The following is a 16,877-nucleotide window of genomic DNA, read 5'->3' as shown; positions in this document are numbered from 1 at the left end:
AGCTGGATTTGCTCTTTGAAACCACAGCCCATCAAAATAAGCTTGGCTTGCTGACAGATCAGATCTAGTTATCACTCAAATGCTTCCTTTCTCTTGTTAAGTGTGTTCAGTCCACGGGTCATCCATTACTTATGGGATATATTCTCCTTCCCAACAGGAAGTTGCAAGAGGATCACCCAAGCAGAGCTGCTATATAGCTCCTCCCCTCACATGTCATACCCAGTCATTCTCTTGCAACCCTCAACAAAGAAGGAGGTCGCGAGAGGAGCTGGAGTTTTTACTTAACTATTAACTATTCTTCAATCAAAAGTTTGTTATTTTAAATGGCACCGGAGTGGGCTGTTTTTCTATCTCAGGCAGTATTTGGAAGAAGAAACTGCCTGCGTTTTTTATCTATGATCTTAGCAGGCGTAACTAAGATCCACTGGCTGTTCTCGACATTCTGAGGAGTGGGGTAACTTCAGACTGGGAATAGCATGTGGGGTCCTCCGCAAATGAGGTATGTGTGGTACTTTATTTTCTGGGAATGGAATTGACTAAAAAAATACTACTGTTACCGTATGATGTAAGTACAGCCTTAAATGCAGTAGTAGCAACTGGTATCAGGCTGATAAATGTATGCGCAGTCGAGTTATATTCTAGGGACTAGAATTTGACTGAGAAAATACTGTTAACACTGAAATAATACTTAAGCCTTCTCTGCAGTGGTAGCGACTGGTAGCAGGCTTAGTGATAGCTTTGCATGACATTGAAAAATGTTTTTTTTTTTAATAAAACGTTTACTGGCATGTTATTCGTTTTTTTGTGAGGTACTTTGGTGATAAATCGCTTTGGGCATGATTTTTTCCACATGGCTAACATATTTTTCTGCATGGAAACCGTTATATCAGGGCTCCCACTGTTGTGATTGGAGTGGGAGGGCCCTTGTTTTAGCGCCTTATTGCGCAGTTAAAATTATTGCACAGTCTTTCTGCTTCTTCCTCCTTGATCCAGGACGTCTCTAGAGAGCTCAGGGGTCTGCAAATTTCATTTGTGAGGGAGGTAATCAGTCACAGCAGATCTGTGACAGTGTGCTGACTGTGATTAAAAGCGTTAAATCTTAATTGATATCTGTTTTATCCGTTTTGGGTATCGAGGGGTTAATCATCCTTTTGCTAATGGGTGCAATCCTCTGCTAATAGTACACTTCTTGTTGAGAATTGTTTAATTATATCTGTATTTTTGAAGCGCTGCAGCGTTTTTTATATTGCTTGTAAAACTTATTGAAAGTGATTTCCAAGCTTGTTATTTTCATTGCTAAGTCTGTTTTAACATGTCTGATTCAGAGGAAACTGTTTGTTCATCATGTTCAAAAGCCAATGTGGAGCCCAATAGAACGATCTGTACCAATTGTATTGATATTGCTTTGAATAAAAGTCAATCTGTACCGATAAAGAAGCTATCACCAGACAACGAGGGGGAAGTTATGCCGCCTAACTCTCCTCACGTGTCAGTACCTGCATCTCCCGCTCGGGAGATGCGTAGGATTGAGACACCTAGTACATCTAGGCCCTTACAAATCACTTTACATGATATGGCTAATGTTATGAAAGAAGTATTATATAATATGCCCGAATTAAGGGGCAAACGCGATAGCTCTGGGTTAAGGACAGAGCGCGCTGATGACACGAGAGCCATGTCTGATACTGCGTCACAACTTGCAGAACATGAGGACGGTGAGCTTCATTCTGTCGGTGACGGTTCTGATTCGGGGAGACCGGATTCAGAAATTTCAAATTTTAAATTTAAGATTGAGAACCTCCGTGTGTTACTAGGGGAGGTATTAGCGGCTCTGAATGATTGCGACACGGTGGCAATTCCAGAGAAATTGTGTAGGTTGGATAGATACTATGCGGTACTGGTGTGTACTGACGTTTTTCCTATACCAAAAAGACTTACAGAAATTATCAGTAAGGAGTGGGATAGACCCGGTGTGCCTTTTTCCCCTCCCCCGATATTTAGAAAAATGTTCCCTATAGACGCCACCACACGAGACTTATGGCAGACGGTCCCTAAGGTGGAGGGAGCAGTTTCTACGTTAGCCAAGTGTACCACTATCCCGGTGGAGGATAGCTGTGCTTTCTCAGATCCAATGGATAAAAAATTAGAGGGTTATCTTAAGAACATGTTTGTTCAACAGGGTTTTATATTGCAGCCTCTTGCATGCATTGCGCCTGTCACGGCTGCAGCGGCATTCTGGTTTGAGTCTCTGGAAGAGGCGATTCGCACAGAGCCGTTGGAGGAGACCTTGAGCAAAGTTAGAACCCTTAAGCAGGCTAATGCGTTTGTTTCAGATGCCGTAGTACATCTAACCAAACTTACGGCTAAAAATTCCGGATTCGCCATACAGGCGCGCAGAGCGCTCTGGCTTAAATCCTGGTCAGCGGATGTAACTTCCAAGTCTAAACTACTTAACATTCCTTTCAAAGGGCAGACCTTATTCGGGCCCGGCTTGAAGGAAATTATTGCTGACATTACGGGAGGTAAGGGCCACGCCCTTCCTCAGGACAGGGCCAAACCAAAGGCCAAACAGTCTAATTTTCGTGCCTTTCGTAACTTCAAGGCAGGAGCAGCATCGACTTCCTCCGCTACAAAACAGGAAGGAACTACTGCTCGTTACAGACAAGGTTGGAAAGGCAACCAGTCATGGAATAAGGGCAAGCAGGCCAGAAAGCCTACTCCCGCCCCTAAGACAGCATGAAGTCAGGGCCCCCTATCCAGAGACGGATTTAGTGGGGGTCAGACTTTCTTTTTTTGCCCAGGCTTGGGCAAGAGATGTGCAGGATCCCTGGACGTTAAAGATTATATCTCAGGGATACCTTCTGGATTTCAAATCCTCTCCTCCACAAGGGAGGTTCCATCTTTCGAGGTTATCGACAAACCTAGTAAAGAGAGAGGCATTTCTACAATGTGTACAAGACCTCTTAATCATGGGGGTGATCCACTCAGTTCCGCGATCGGAACAGGGACAAGGATTTTACTCAAATCTATTTGTGGTTCCCAAAAAAGAGGGAACCTTCAGACCAATCTTGGACTTAAAGATCTTAAACAAATTCCTAAGGGTACCATCGTTCAAGATGGAAACCATTCGAACCATCCTACCCATGATCCAAGAGGGTCAATATATGACCACGGTGGACTTAAAGGATGCTTACCTTCATATACCGATTCACAAAGATCATTATCGGTACCTAAGGTTTGCCTTTCTAGACAGGCATTACCAGTTTGTGGCTCTTCCCTTCGGGTTAGCCACGGCCCCGAGAATTTTTACGAAGGTTCTGGGCTCACTTCTGGCGGTACTAAGACCACGAGGCATAGCGGTGGCTCCGTACCTAGACGACATTCTGATACAAGCGTCAAATTTTCAGAATGCAAAGTCTCATACAGAGATAGTTCTAGCATTTTTGAGGTCGCATGGGTGGAAAGTGAACGTGGAAAAGAGTTCTCTGTTACCACTCACACGGGTTCCTTTTCTAGGGACTCTTATAGATTCTGTAGAGATGAAGATTTACCTGACGGAGTCCAGGTTATCAAAGATTCTCAATGCTTGCCGTGTCCTTCATTCCATTCCAAGCCCATCGGTAGCTCAGTGCATGGAGGTAATCGGCTTAATGGTAGCGGCAATGGACATAGTGCCATTTGCGCGCCTGCATCTCAGACCGCTGCAACTATGCATGCTCAGTCAATGGAACGGGGATTACTCAGATCTGTCCCCTTTGCTAAATCTGGACCAGGGATTCGCTTCTCTGGTGGTTGTCACCGGTTCATCTGTCCAAAGGAATGACCTTTCGCAGGCCAGATTGGATGATTGTAACAACGGATGCCAGCCTTCTAGGCTGGGGAGCAGTCTGGAATTCCCTGAAGGCTCAGGGATTGTGGACTCAGGAGGAGAAACTCCTCCTAATAAACATTCTAGAATTAAGAGCAATATTCAATGCTCTTCTGGCTTGGCCTCAGTTAGCAAAGCTGAGGTTCATCAGATTTCAGTCGGACAATATCACGACTGTGGCTTACATCAATCATCAAGGGGGAACCAGGAGTTCCCTAGCGATGTTGGAAGTCTCGAAGATAATTCGCTGGGCAGAGTCTCACTCTTGCCACCTGTCAGCGATTCACATCCCAGGCGTAGATAACTGGGAGGCGGACTTTTCATCCGGGAGAGTGGGAACTTCACCCGGAGGTATTTGCTCAACTGATTAGTCGTTGGGGCAAACCGGATCTGGATCTCATGGCATCTCGCCAGAACGCGAAGCTTCCTTGTTACGGATCCAGGTCCAGGGACCCGGGAGCGGTGCTGGTAGATGCATTAGCAGCCCCTTGGGTTTTCAACATAGCTTATGTGTTTCCACCTTTTCCGTTGCTACCTCGGCTGATTGCCAGGATCAAACAGGAGAGGGCTTCGGTAATTCTGATAGCGCCTGCGTGGCCACGCAGGACCTGGTATGCAGACCTAGTGGACATGTCGTCCTGTCCACCATGGTCTCTTCCTCTGAGGCAGGACCTTCTAATTCAGGGTCCTTTCAACCATCCAAACCTAATTTCTCTGAGGCTGACTGCCTGGAAATTGAACGCTTGATTCTATCAAAGCGTGGGTTTTCGGATTCGGTTATTGATACTTTAATACAGGCTCGGAAACCTGTGACAAGAAAAATTTACCATAAGATATGGCGTAAATATTTATACTAGTGCGAATCCAAGAGTTACTCATGGAGTAAGGTTAGGATTCCTAGGATATTGGCTTTTCTACAAGAGGGTTTAGAAAAGGGTTTATCCGCTAGTTCGCTAAAGGGACAGATTTCAGCTCTGTCTATTCTTTTACACAAACGTCTGGCAGAGCATCCAGACGTCCAGGCCTTTTGTCATGCTTTGGCTAGAATTAAACCTGTGTTTAAAGCTGTTGCTCCTCCGTGGAGCTTAAACTTGGTTCTTAAAGTTCTTCAGGGTGTTCCGTTTGAACCCCTTCATTCCATTGATATTAAGCTTTTATCTTGGAAAGTTTTGTTTTTGATGGCTATTTCCTCGGCTCGAAGAGTCTCTGAGTTATCTGCCTTACATTGTGATTCTCCTTATCTGATCTTTCATTCAGACAAGGTAGTTCTGCGTACTTAACCTGGGTTTTTACCTAAGGTTGTTTCTAACAGGAATATCAATCAAGAGATTGTTGTTCCATCGTTATGTCCTAATCCTTCTTCAAAGAAGGAACGTCTTTTGCATAATCTAGACGTGGTCCGTGCTCTGAATTTCTACTTACAGGCAACTAAAGATTTTCGACAAACTTCTTCTCTGTTTGTCGTTTACTCTGGACAGATGAGGGGTCAAAAGGCTTCGGCTACCTCTCTCTCTTTTTGGCTTCGTAGCATAATACGTTTAGCCTATGAGACTGCTGGACAGCAGCTTCCTGAAAGAATTACAGCTCATTCCACTAGAGCTGTGGCTTCCACCTGGGCCTTTAAGAATGAGGCCTCTGTTGAACAGATTTGCAAGGCTGCAACTTGGTCTTCACTTCATACTTTTTCCAAATTTTCCAAATTTGACACTTTCGCTTCTTCGGAGGCTGGTTTTGGGAGAAAGGTTCTACAGGCAGTGGTTCCTTCTGTTTAATGTTCCTGCCTTGTCCCTCCCATCATCCGTGTACTTAGCTTTGGTATTGGTATCCCATAAGTAATGGATGACCGTGGACTGAACACACTTAACAAGAGAAAAAAAAAATTATGCTTACCTGATAAATTTATTTCTCTTGTAGTGTGTTCAGTCCACGGCCCGCCCTGTCTTTTTTTGAGGCAGGTTCTAAATTTTAAAATTATAACTCCAGTCACCACTGCACCTTATAGTTTCTCCTTTCTCGTCTTGTTTCGGTCAAATGACTGGATATGACATGTGAGGGGAGGAGCTATATAGCAGCTCTGCTTGGGTGATCCTCTTGCAACTTCCTGTTGGGAAGGAGAATATATCCCATAAGTAATGGATGCCCCGTGGACTGAACACACTTCAAGAGAAATAAATTTATCAGGTAAACATAAATTATGTTTTTTTATATCTGTCTCTGTACAATACTTAAAAAGAACAATTGAAAATGAACATTTTATAGCTTTATCTCTTCCGCCTCCCACTGGGAGTGTAATGTATTCTACTGGCTGTGTTTACATAGTTTGTCAATAGCCGATACCTAGGTATAGATTCTTTAAGTATAGGTAGGGATACTACAGACTAAGGGCTAGATTACAAGTGAAGCACAAATTGTGCTCAACGGGTTACTCATATTACGAGTTGAAAGTAAAATGTTTTCTTTCTAATGACACTGTGAGTCCACGGAATCATCAATTACTGTTGGGAATATCACTCCTGGCGAGCAGGAGGAGGCAAAGAGCACCACAGCAAAGCTGATAAATATCACTTCCTACCCGCAATTTCCCAGTCATTCTCTTTGCCTCTAGTGCAAGGAGGAGGTGAAGTAATTAGGTGTCCTGATTTTGATTCTTCTATCAAGATTTTTTTATTTTGAAGTCTGGGCAAGATTGCTCTGGCCTTCCACCACAATTTGGGTCTAGTTGAATTCCACGTTAGTCTCTTCAGCAGGGCTGTGGCGGCTTTAAAGCAGTTAGGAACTTGTAAAGGGTGCTTTGCTGCGTTTTCCTAACATGTTGCTGCCCTGGTATAGAAAGCCTGAGTAAGCTTACTCTGTCTTTCTTTTTACACAGGTCTCTGTGAGGAGCGGCATCCTCTCAAACTTTGTGAGTCGTTTGACTGCCAGACAACTAGAATGCAGGTAAGTGCCTTTTTGTTCTTCTGGGGCTAGAAGGCTGGCACTGAAGGGTTTAAGGCCCCCTGCTATTCATTTGGTACACAAAATCCTTCAGAGGTAAGGGTGTTTTACGGCAGAGAGCAGGCACTATCTGACATATGTTATGGAGACTATGGGCTAATCTCCTTCAAATCAGGAAGGAGTTAACCCTCTATTGAGGGCTCATTGTTTTTAAAATTAAGGTGTGTTTTATTGGGCTGGTTGCTATTCAGGAGAGCACACTTCTCTAGGCAACATTCCTATGGGGCTAAGACACTTTAGGAATTTTATTGTTACATATTCCTTTAGTCTCTCTGACGAGTTTACGGGACTAATATGTCTGTTCTCCCGCTGTTTAAGTGTAAGCGGTTTCAGCTCAATGACCGGTATGTTTATTTTGTTGGAAAACATAGACCTGAGGGGTGTTTTTTTCTTTAACAGTTGAACAAGCGCAATTCAAAGCGCCATCTACCCCATGCGCTGTGGCTCCGCCTCCTCCTTGGTGAAGTGGAGCGGCGCCATTTTTGGAGTATGCTGTTTTTCCGTCTCGCTCTACGGCTCTAGATATGAACCCTGAGAGCGGAGCGGCGTTATAGGCTGCTATGTAATGAATTTATATTTCAGGGTGTGATGTCTGTAGAATCGCCTCTAGACGGAGGCAAAAGTTTAAAACTGAATTTTTGCAGGCCGGCGATGCAAAGCGGCTGAAATGACAAGATGTGTTTAAACATTCACAATCTTTAAATAAATACGGTCTCTAGCAACGTTTTTTATTAATACTGACTTGGTTAACCCCTTAATGACCGAGGACGTGCAGGGTACGTCCTCAAAAAAAAGGCAGTTAATGCCTGAGGACGTACCCTGCACGTCCTCTGTGTGGAAAGCAGCTGGAAGCGATCCTGATCGCTTCCAGCTGCTTTCCGGTTATTGCAGTGATGCCTCGATATGGAGGCATCCTGCAATAACCTTACATGGCCTTCCGGTGCAGAGAGAGCCACTCTGTGGCCCTCTCTGCACCGGACATCGATGGCCGGTATCGTTGGTGGGTGGGAGCCGGCTTGGGAGGCGGGTGGGCGGCCATCGGTGGGTGCCGTGAAGTCAAGGGGGGCGGGATCGGGGGCGGGAACGTTAGGGGGCGCGCGCGCGTGCACGGAGGGTGGCGGGCGGGCGCGTGCACGGGCGGGAGCGGGTGGGAACCGCTACACTACGGCAAATATATTTAATAAAAAATACCCAAATCTTGTTTGTGCAAAAGCACAAAAAGAGATCGTGGAGGGGTGGGGGTTGGTTTGGTGTGGGGGGAAGCTACACTACAGAAAAAATTAGTACAAATTTAAAAAAAGCATGTTTTTCTTCTAAACTGGGTACTGGCAGACAGCTGCCAGTACCCAAGATGGCGCAGATTAAGTTAGAGTGGGAGGGTTATAGAGCTGTTTGGGGGGGATCAGTGAGGTTAGGGGATAAGGGGGGATAGTACACAGCAGCATATGTAAATATGCCTTTTTAAAAACACACAAAAAAAACAAATATAGCTTTTATTTTAGTACTGGCAGACTTTCTGCCAGTACTTAAGATGGCGGGGACAATTGTGGGGTGGGGGAGGGAAGAGAGCTGTTTGGGAGGGATCAGGGGGTCTGATGTTTCAGGTGGGAGGCTGAGCTCTACTCTAAATGTGATATTAACCCTGCAAGCTCCCTACAAGCTACCTAATTAACCCCTTCACTGCTAGCTATAATACACGTATGATGCGCAGCGGCATTTAGCGGCCTTCTAAATACCAAAAAGCAACGCCAAAGCCATATATGTCTGCTATTTCTGAACAAAGGGGATCCCAGAGAAGCATTTACAACCATTTGTGCCATAACTGCACAAGCTGTTTGTAAATGATTTCAGTGAGAAACCTAAAATTGTGAAAAATGTTACGTTTTTTTTAATTTGATCGCATTTGGCGGTGAAATGGTGGCATGAAATATACCAAAATGGGCCTAGATCAATACTTGGGGTTGTCTACTACACTACACTAAAGCTAAAATTACCCCAAAAAGCTCCCTACATGCTCCCTAATTAACCCCTTCACTGCTGGGCATAATACACGTGTGGTGCGCAGTGGCATTTAGTGGCATTCTAATTACCAAAAAGCAACACCAAAGCCATATAAGTCTGCTATTTCTGAACAAAGGGGATCCCAGAGAACAATTTACAACCATTTGTGCCATAATTGCACAAGCTGTTTGTAAATAATTTCAGTGAGAAACCTAAAGTTTGTGAAAAAATTTGTGAAAAAGTGAACAATTTTTTTTATTTGATCGCATTTGGCGGTGAAATGGTGGCATGAAATATACAAAAATGGGCCTAGATCAATACTTTGGGATGTCTACTAAAAAAAAATATATATATGTCAATAGATATTCAGAGATTCTTGAAAGATATTAGTGTTCTAATGTAACTAGCGCTAATTTTGAAAAAAAAAATGGTTTGGAAATAGCAAAGTGCTATTTGTATTTATTGCCCTATAACTTGCAAAAAAAGTAAAGAACATGTAAACATTGGGTATTTCTAAACTCAGGACAAAATTTAGAAACTATTTAGCATGGGTGTTTTTTGGTGGTTGTAGATGTGTAACAGATTTTGGGGGTCAAAGTTAGAAAAAGTGTATTTTTTTTCAATTTTTCCTCATATTTTATATTTTTTTATAGTAAATTATAAGATATGATGAAAATAATGGTATCTTTAGAAAGTCCATTTAATGGCGAGAAAAACGGTATATAATATGTGGGGGTACGGTAAATGAGTAAGAGGAAAATTACAGCTAAACACAAACACCGCAAAAATGTAAAAATAGCCTTGGTCCCAAACGGACAGAAAATGGAAAAGTGCTGTGGTCATTAAGGGGTTAATAAACAGAGTTGTTTGATTTATCATTGCTCAGGGAAACTGAATTTCGTTTTTACAAAAAAAAAACCTTTCCTAGGTTCATATTTTTGGAAGAACAGATTGTTGTTCTGTACATCTGTCCCTCCTATTTAGAATAAATATTTACATAATAGTTTCTTCTTATTGGAGCCTCTCGCCTATTTTTATTTTTATTTTTTTCTGTGCTGTATGTGTAGCAACAGATAGATATTGCCTTATGAGCCTTATGTCTCCCAGGATGATACTGTTCAGGCAATGCCACAGTTTTCTCCTTTCATGTCCCAAGCCTCTTTGACGTCACATGCAGTGCCCTGCGATTCCTCTCAATCTCCTGGAGGAGTATATTTGCTTACAGAATTGCAGCTCAGGTTCACTCTGCGGTTTTGTCTGTTTTCCTTATCTACAGGGAAAATGCAAGAGGACATTGCAATATTCAGATAGAATGGTTTCTGCTCCATATTCTGCTACTCAGGTAGCTCTTCTCCTGATTCTGGTGAGGAGGATTCGCCGGTAGTTTTTCAGGGTGAAATTTTCAGATCTGGACAGTATAATTCTTTCATCTGATGCTGAAGTGATTTCCTTCAGATTTATTCTCACACACCTCGTGTACTGTTAGCCCTTGGACAACACAGGTAACTCTGACGTTCACTGGTCAGTATAATGTCTTCATCAGATGCCAAAGTCATTGCTTTCAGATATATGCTTGCACACCTCCTGTACTGTTAAGAGGTTTTAGCTATTTGGACGACATCGTTACCCCTGTCATTGTCAACTCTTGGAAGTTTTGTAAGCCTGAGCATTTTTATGATGTTACTTACTTTGAGAAAAATTTTCGAGTAAATTTTCGCAGGTGTAGCAGTTAAGGATACCTTTTTCTCCTGTTAAGTGTAGTCAGTCCACGGGTCATCCATTACTTATGGAATATATCTCTTCCTAACAGGAAACTGCAAGAGAATGTTTATTTCTACAATCAAAAGTTTGTTATTTTTAAATGGCACCGGAGTGTGCTGTTTATTCTCAGGCAGCATTAGAAGAAGAATCTGCCTGGGTTTTTTTCTATGGTCTTAGCAGACGTAACTAAGATCCACTGGCTGTTTCTCATCTGAGGAGTGAGGTAACTTCAGAGAAGGGGAATAGCATGCAGGGCTCCCCTGCAACAAATGAGGTATGTGCAGTAATTTATTTTCTGAGGAATGGAATTGACTGAGAAAATACTGCTGATACCATTGTAAAGTAAGTTCAGCCTTAAATGCAGTGATAGCGACTGGTATCAGGCTGATGTGTGTGTGTGTGTACACTGAATGTATTTTTCTAAGGAATGGAATTGACTCTGAAAATACTGTTAATACTGAAATAATGTATGAGCCTTAACTGCAGTAAAAACGACTGGTAGCAGGCTTATTAATAATAATACATAACTTTCAAATGTATGTTTAAAACGTTTACTGGCTTGTTAATCGTTTTTGTGAGGTACTTGGTGATAAAACTTATTAGGGCATGATTTTTACCACATGGCCATTTTTGTTTTCTGCATAGAAACAGTTTCTGAGCTTCCCCACTGTTGTAATATGAGTGGGAGGGGCCTATTTTAGCGCTTTTTTGCGCAGTAAAAATTCAGTCACAATCTGTCTACTTCATCCTCCATGATCCAGATCGTCTCTAGAGAGCTCAGGGGTCTTCAAAATCCATTTTGAGGGAGGTAATCAGGCACAGCAGTCCTGTGACAGTGTATTTGACTGTAAAAAAAACGTTAATTATATAATTGTTATCCGTTTTTGGGTACTAAGGGGTTAATCATCCATTTGCTGGTGGGTGCAATCCTTTGCTAACTTAATACATTTACTGTGAAAATTTGGTTGCTATAACTATTTTGGTCATTGTTATTTCAACTGTGTCAGTTTTTCTGTGCTTCTTAAAGGCACAGTAACGTTTTTTTATATTGCTTGTAAATTAATTTTGAAAAGTACTTCCAAGTTTGCTAGTCTCATTGCTAGTTTGTTTAACCCCTTAATGACCGGACCATTTTTCAATTTTCTTACCCTTAATGACAATGGCTATTTTTAAATTTCTGCAGTGTTTGTGTTTAGCTGTAATTTTCCTCTTACTCATTTACTGTACCCACACATATTATATACCGTTTTTCTCGCCATTAAATGGACTTTCTAAAGATACTATTATTTTCATCATATCTTATAATTTACTATAAAAAAAATACAAAATATGAGGAAAAAATGGAAAAAACACACTTTTTCTAACTTTGACCCCCAAAATCTGTTACATATCTACAACCACCAAAAAACACCCATTCTAAATAGTTTCTAAATTTTGTCCTGAGTTTAGAAATACCCAATGTTTACATGTTCTTTTTTTTTTTTTTGCAAGTTATAGGGCAAAAAATACAAGTAGCACTTTGCTATTTCCAAACCCCTTTTTTTCAAAATTAGCGCTAGTTACATTGGAACATTGATATCTTTCAGGAATCCCTGAATATCCCTTGACAAGTATATATTTTTATTTAGAAGACATTCCAAAGTATTGATCTAGGCCCATTTTAGTATATTTCATGCCACCATTTCACCGCCAAATGCGATCAAATAAAAAAAATTGTTGACTTTTTCACAATTTTTTTCACAAACTTTAGGATTCTCGCTGAATTTATTTACAAACATCTTGTGCAATTATGGCATAAATGGTTGTAAATGCTTCTCTGGGATCCCCTTTGTTCAGAAATAGCAGACATATATGGCTTTGGCGTTGCTTTTTGGTAATAATAAGGCTGTTAAATGCTGCTGCACACCACACTTGTAATATGCCCAGCAGTTAAGGGGTTATTTAGGTAGCTTGTAGGGTTAATTTTTATCTTTAGTGTAGAGAGCAGCCTCCCACCTGACGCATCCCACCCCCTGATCCCCCCCTGACCTCCCTCAAACAGCACTCTTCCCTCCCCCACCTCACAATTGTCACCGCCATCTTAAGTACTGGCAGAAAGTCTGCCAGTACTGAAATAAAAATCATTTATTATTTTTTTATTTTTATTTTTTTCATACTGTCTGCAGTCTGCATCCCCCCTTACCCCACAACCTCCCTGATCCCCCCATACATCTCTCTAACCCTCCCCCTCTACCTATTTGCCGCCATCTTGGGTACTGGCAGCTGTCTGCCAGTACCCAATTTGCCCCCAAAAATAGTTTGTTTTTTTTAACTTTTTTAGATTAAAAATGTGTTTTCTGTAGTGTAGCTGGCCCCCCTTAAAACATCTACATCCCTCCCCTCCCAGATCCACATGCATCTGCATTGGTTATATTATTTTTTTTTTTCATTTTGTTCCGGTATATTTTGCACCCGCCCTCCCACCCACCAACGAATGTATGATCGCCATAGTCCAATGCAGAGAGGGCCATCGGTGGGTAAAATAAGGGATTGCAGTGATGCCTCAATATTGAGGCATCACTACAATCCCTTGTAAGCAGCTGGAAGCGATCATGATCGCTTCCAGCGCTTCTAACAACAGAGGACGTACCAGGTACGTCAATTGTCATTAAGGGAATGTTTTTCTATGACGTACCTGGTAAGTCCTCTGTCATTAAGGGGTTAAACATGTCTGACTCAGATGAATCTCTTTGTTCACTATGTTTAAAGGCCAATGTGGAGCCCAATAGAAATTTGTGTACTAATTGCATTGATGCTACTTTAAATAAAAGTCAATCTTTACATGTAAAGAAATTATCACCAGACGACGAGGGGGAAGTTATGCCGACTAACTCTCCTCACGTGTCAGTACCTTCGCCTCCCGTTCAGGAGGTGCGTGATTTTGTGGCGCCAAGTACATCAGGGAGGCCCTTACAAATCACTTTGCAAGACATGGCTACTGTTATGACAGAAGTATTATCTAAGTTGCCAGAATTAAGAGGCAAGCGCGATAGCTCTGGGTTAAGGATAGAGCGCGCGGATGAGATGAGAGCCATGTCAGATACTGCGTCACAGTTTGCAGAACGTGAGGACGGAGAGCTTCATTCTGTGGGTGACGGATCTGATCCAGGGATTCAGAGATTTCCAATTTTAAATTTAAGCTAGAGAACCTCCGCACATTGCTAGGGGAGGTATTAGCGGCTCTGAATGATTGTAACACGGTTGCAATTCCAGAGAAATTATGTAGGTTGGATAGATACTATGCGGTACCGGTGTGTACTGACGTATTTCCTATACCAAAAAGGCTTACAGAGATTATTAGCAAGGAGTGGGATAGACCGGGTGTGCCTTTTACCCCTCCTCCCATATTTAGGAAAATGTTTCCTATTGACGCCACCACACGAGACTTATGGCAGACGGTCCCTAAGGTGGAGGGAGCAGTTTCTACTTTAGCTAAGCGTACCACTATCCCGGTGGAGGATAGTTGTGCCTTTTCAGATCCAATGGATAAAAAATTAGAGGGTTACCTTAAGAAAATGTTTGTTCAACAAGGTTTTATTTTACAGCCCCTCGCATGCATTGCGCCTGTCACTACTGCGGCAGCATTCTGGTTTGAGTCTCTGGAAGAGGCCATTCGCTCAGCTCCATTGGATGAAATAATCAACAAGCTTAAGACACTTAAGCTAGCTAACGCATTTGTTTCTGATGCCGTTGTGCATTTAACCAAACTTACGGCTAAGAACTCCGGATTCGACATCCAAGCGCGCAGAGCGCTATGGCTTAAATCCTGGTCAGCTGACGTGACTTCTAAATCTAAATTGCTTAATATTCCTTTCAAAGGGCAGACCTTATTCGGGCCCGGCTTGAAAGAAATTATTGCTGACATTACGGGAGGTAAGGGCCATGCTCTACCTCAGGACAGGGCCAAATCAAAGGCCAAACAGTCTAATTTTCGTGCCTTTCGTAACTTCAAGGCAGGAGCAGCATCAACTTCCTCCGCTCCAAAACAGGAAGGAGCTGTTGCTCGTTACAGACAGGGCTGGAAAGTTAACCAGTCCTAGAACAGGGGCAAGCAGGCCAAGAAACCTGCTGCTGCCCCCAAAACAGCATGAAGAGAGGGCCCCCTATCCGGAAACGGATCTAGTGGGGGGCAGACTTTCTCTCTTCGCCCAGGCTTGGGCAAGAGTTGTCCAGGATCCCTGGGCGTTGGAGATCATATCTCAGGGATATCTCCTGGACTTCAAAACTTCTCCTCCACGGGGGAGATTTCATCTTTCAAGGTTATCAGCAAACCAAATAAAGAAAGAGGCGTTTCTACGCTGTGTACAAGACATCTTACTAATGGGGGTAATCCACCCAGTTCCGCGGACGGAACACGGGCAGGGATTCTATTCAAACCTATTTGTGGTTCCCAAGAAAGAGGGAACCTTCAGGCCAATCTTGGACTTAAAAATCCTAAACAAATTTCTAAGAGTTCCATCATTCAAAATGGAAACTATTCGAACCATCCTTCCCATGATCCAAGAGGGTCAGTACATGACCACAGTGGATCTAAAGGATGCCTACCTTCACATACCGATTCACAAGGACCATTACCGGTATCTGAGATTTGCCTTCCTAGACAGGCATTACCAGTTTGTAGCTCTTCCCTTCGGATTAGCTACGGCTCCAAGAATCATTACAAAAATTCTAGGATCACTTCTGGCTGTACTAAGACCGCGAGGCATAGCGGTGACTCCGTACCTAGACGACATTCTGATACAAGCGTCAAGTTTTCAAACTGCCAAGTCTCATACAGAGATAGTTCTGGCATTTCTGAGGTTGCATGGGTGGAAGGTGAACGTGGAAAAGAGTTCTCTATTACCACTTACAAGAGTTCGCTTTCTAGGGACTCTTATAGATTCTGTAGAGATGAAAATTTACCTGACAGAGGCCAGGTTATTAAAACTTCTAAATGCTTGCCGTGTCCTTCACTCCATTCCACACCCGTCAGTAGCTCAGTGCATGGAAGTAATCGGCTTAATGGTAGCGGCAATGGACGTAGTACCATTTGCGCGCCTGCATCTCAGACCGCTGCAATTGTGCATGCTAAGTCAGTGGAACGGGGATTACTCAGATTTGTCCCCCCTACTAAATCTGGATCAAGAGACCAGAGATTCTCTTCTATGGTGGTTTTCTCGGCCACATCTGTCCAAGGGGATGACCTTTCGCAGGCCAGATTGGACGATTGTAACAACAGACGCCAGCCTTCTTGAAAGCTCAGGGATTATGGACTCAGGAGGAGAAACTCCTCCCAATAAATATTCTGGAGTTAAGAGCAATATTCAATGCTCTCCTAGCTTGGCCTCAGTTAGCAACTCTGAGGTTCATCAGATTTCAGTCGGACAACATCACGACTGTGGCTTACATCAACCATCAAGGGGGAACCAGAAGTTCCCTAGCGATGTTGGAAGTCTCAAAGATAATTCGCTGGGCAGAGTCTCACTCTTGCCACCTGTCAGCGATCTACATCCCAGGCGTGGAGAACTGGGAGGCGGATTTTCTAAGTCGCCAGACTTTTCATCCGGGGGAGTGGGAGCTTCATCCGGAGGTCTTTGCTCAACTGATTCGTCGTTGGGGCAAACCAGATCTGGATCTCATGGCGTCTCATCAGAACGCCAAGCTTCCTTGTTACGGATCCAGGTCCAGGGACCCGGGAGCGGTGCTGATAGATGCTCTGACAGCCCCTTGGGTCTTCAACATGGCTTATGTGTTTCCACCATTCCCGATGCTTCCTCGTTTGATTGCCAAGATCAAACAGGAGAGAGCTTCAGTGATTCTGATAGTGCCTGCGTGGCCACGCAGGACCTGGTATGCAGACCTAGTGGACATGTCGTCCTGTCCACCATGGTCTCTGCCTCTGAGACAGGACCTTCTAATTCAGGGTCCTTTCAAACATCCAAATCTAATTTCTCTGAGGCTGACTGCATGGAGATTGAACGCTTGATTCTATCAAAGCGTGGCTTCTCGGAGTCGGTTATTGATACCTTAATACAGGCTAGGAAGCCTGTTACCAGAAAAATTTACCATAAGATATGGCGTAAATATTTACATTGGTGCGAATCCAAGAGTTACTCATGGAGTAAGGTTAGGATTCCTAGGATATTGTCCTTTTTACAAGAGGGTTTAGAAAAGGGCTTATCTACTAGTTCGTTAAAGGGACAGATTTCTGCTCTGTCTATTCTTCTACACAAAC

The 16,877-nt window shown here is 43.1% G+C and overlaps 1 protein-coding gene across 2 annotated transcripts in view; it reads left to right on the top strand.

Annotated features, from left to right (window-relative positions):
* BABAM2 (BRISC and BRCA1 A complex member 2) overlaps window positions 1-16,877 on the top strand; it is an 896,806-nt gene that overhangs the window by 633,304 nt on the left and 246,625 nt on the right. The window lies entirely within an intron of this gene.

Source organism: Bombina bombina, chromosome 4 (genome assembly GCF_027579735.1).
Source record: "Bombina bombina isolate aBomBom1 chromosome 4, aBomBom1.pri, whole genome shotgun sequence".
NCBI classification, from domain to species: domain Eukaryota; kingdom Metazoa; phylum Chordata; class Amphibia; order Anura; family Bombinatoridae; genus Bombina; species Bombina bombina.
This window is presented reverse-complemented; position numbering and strand designations above follow the sequence as displayed.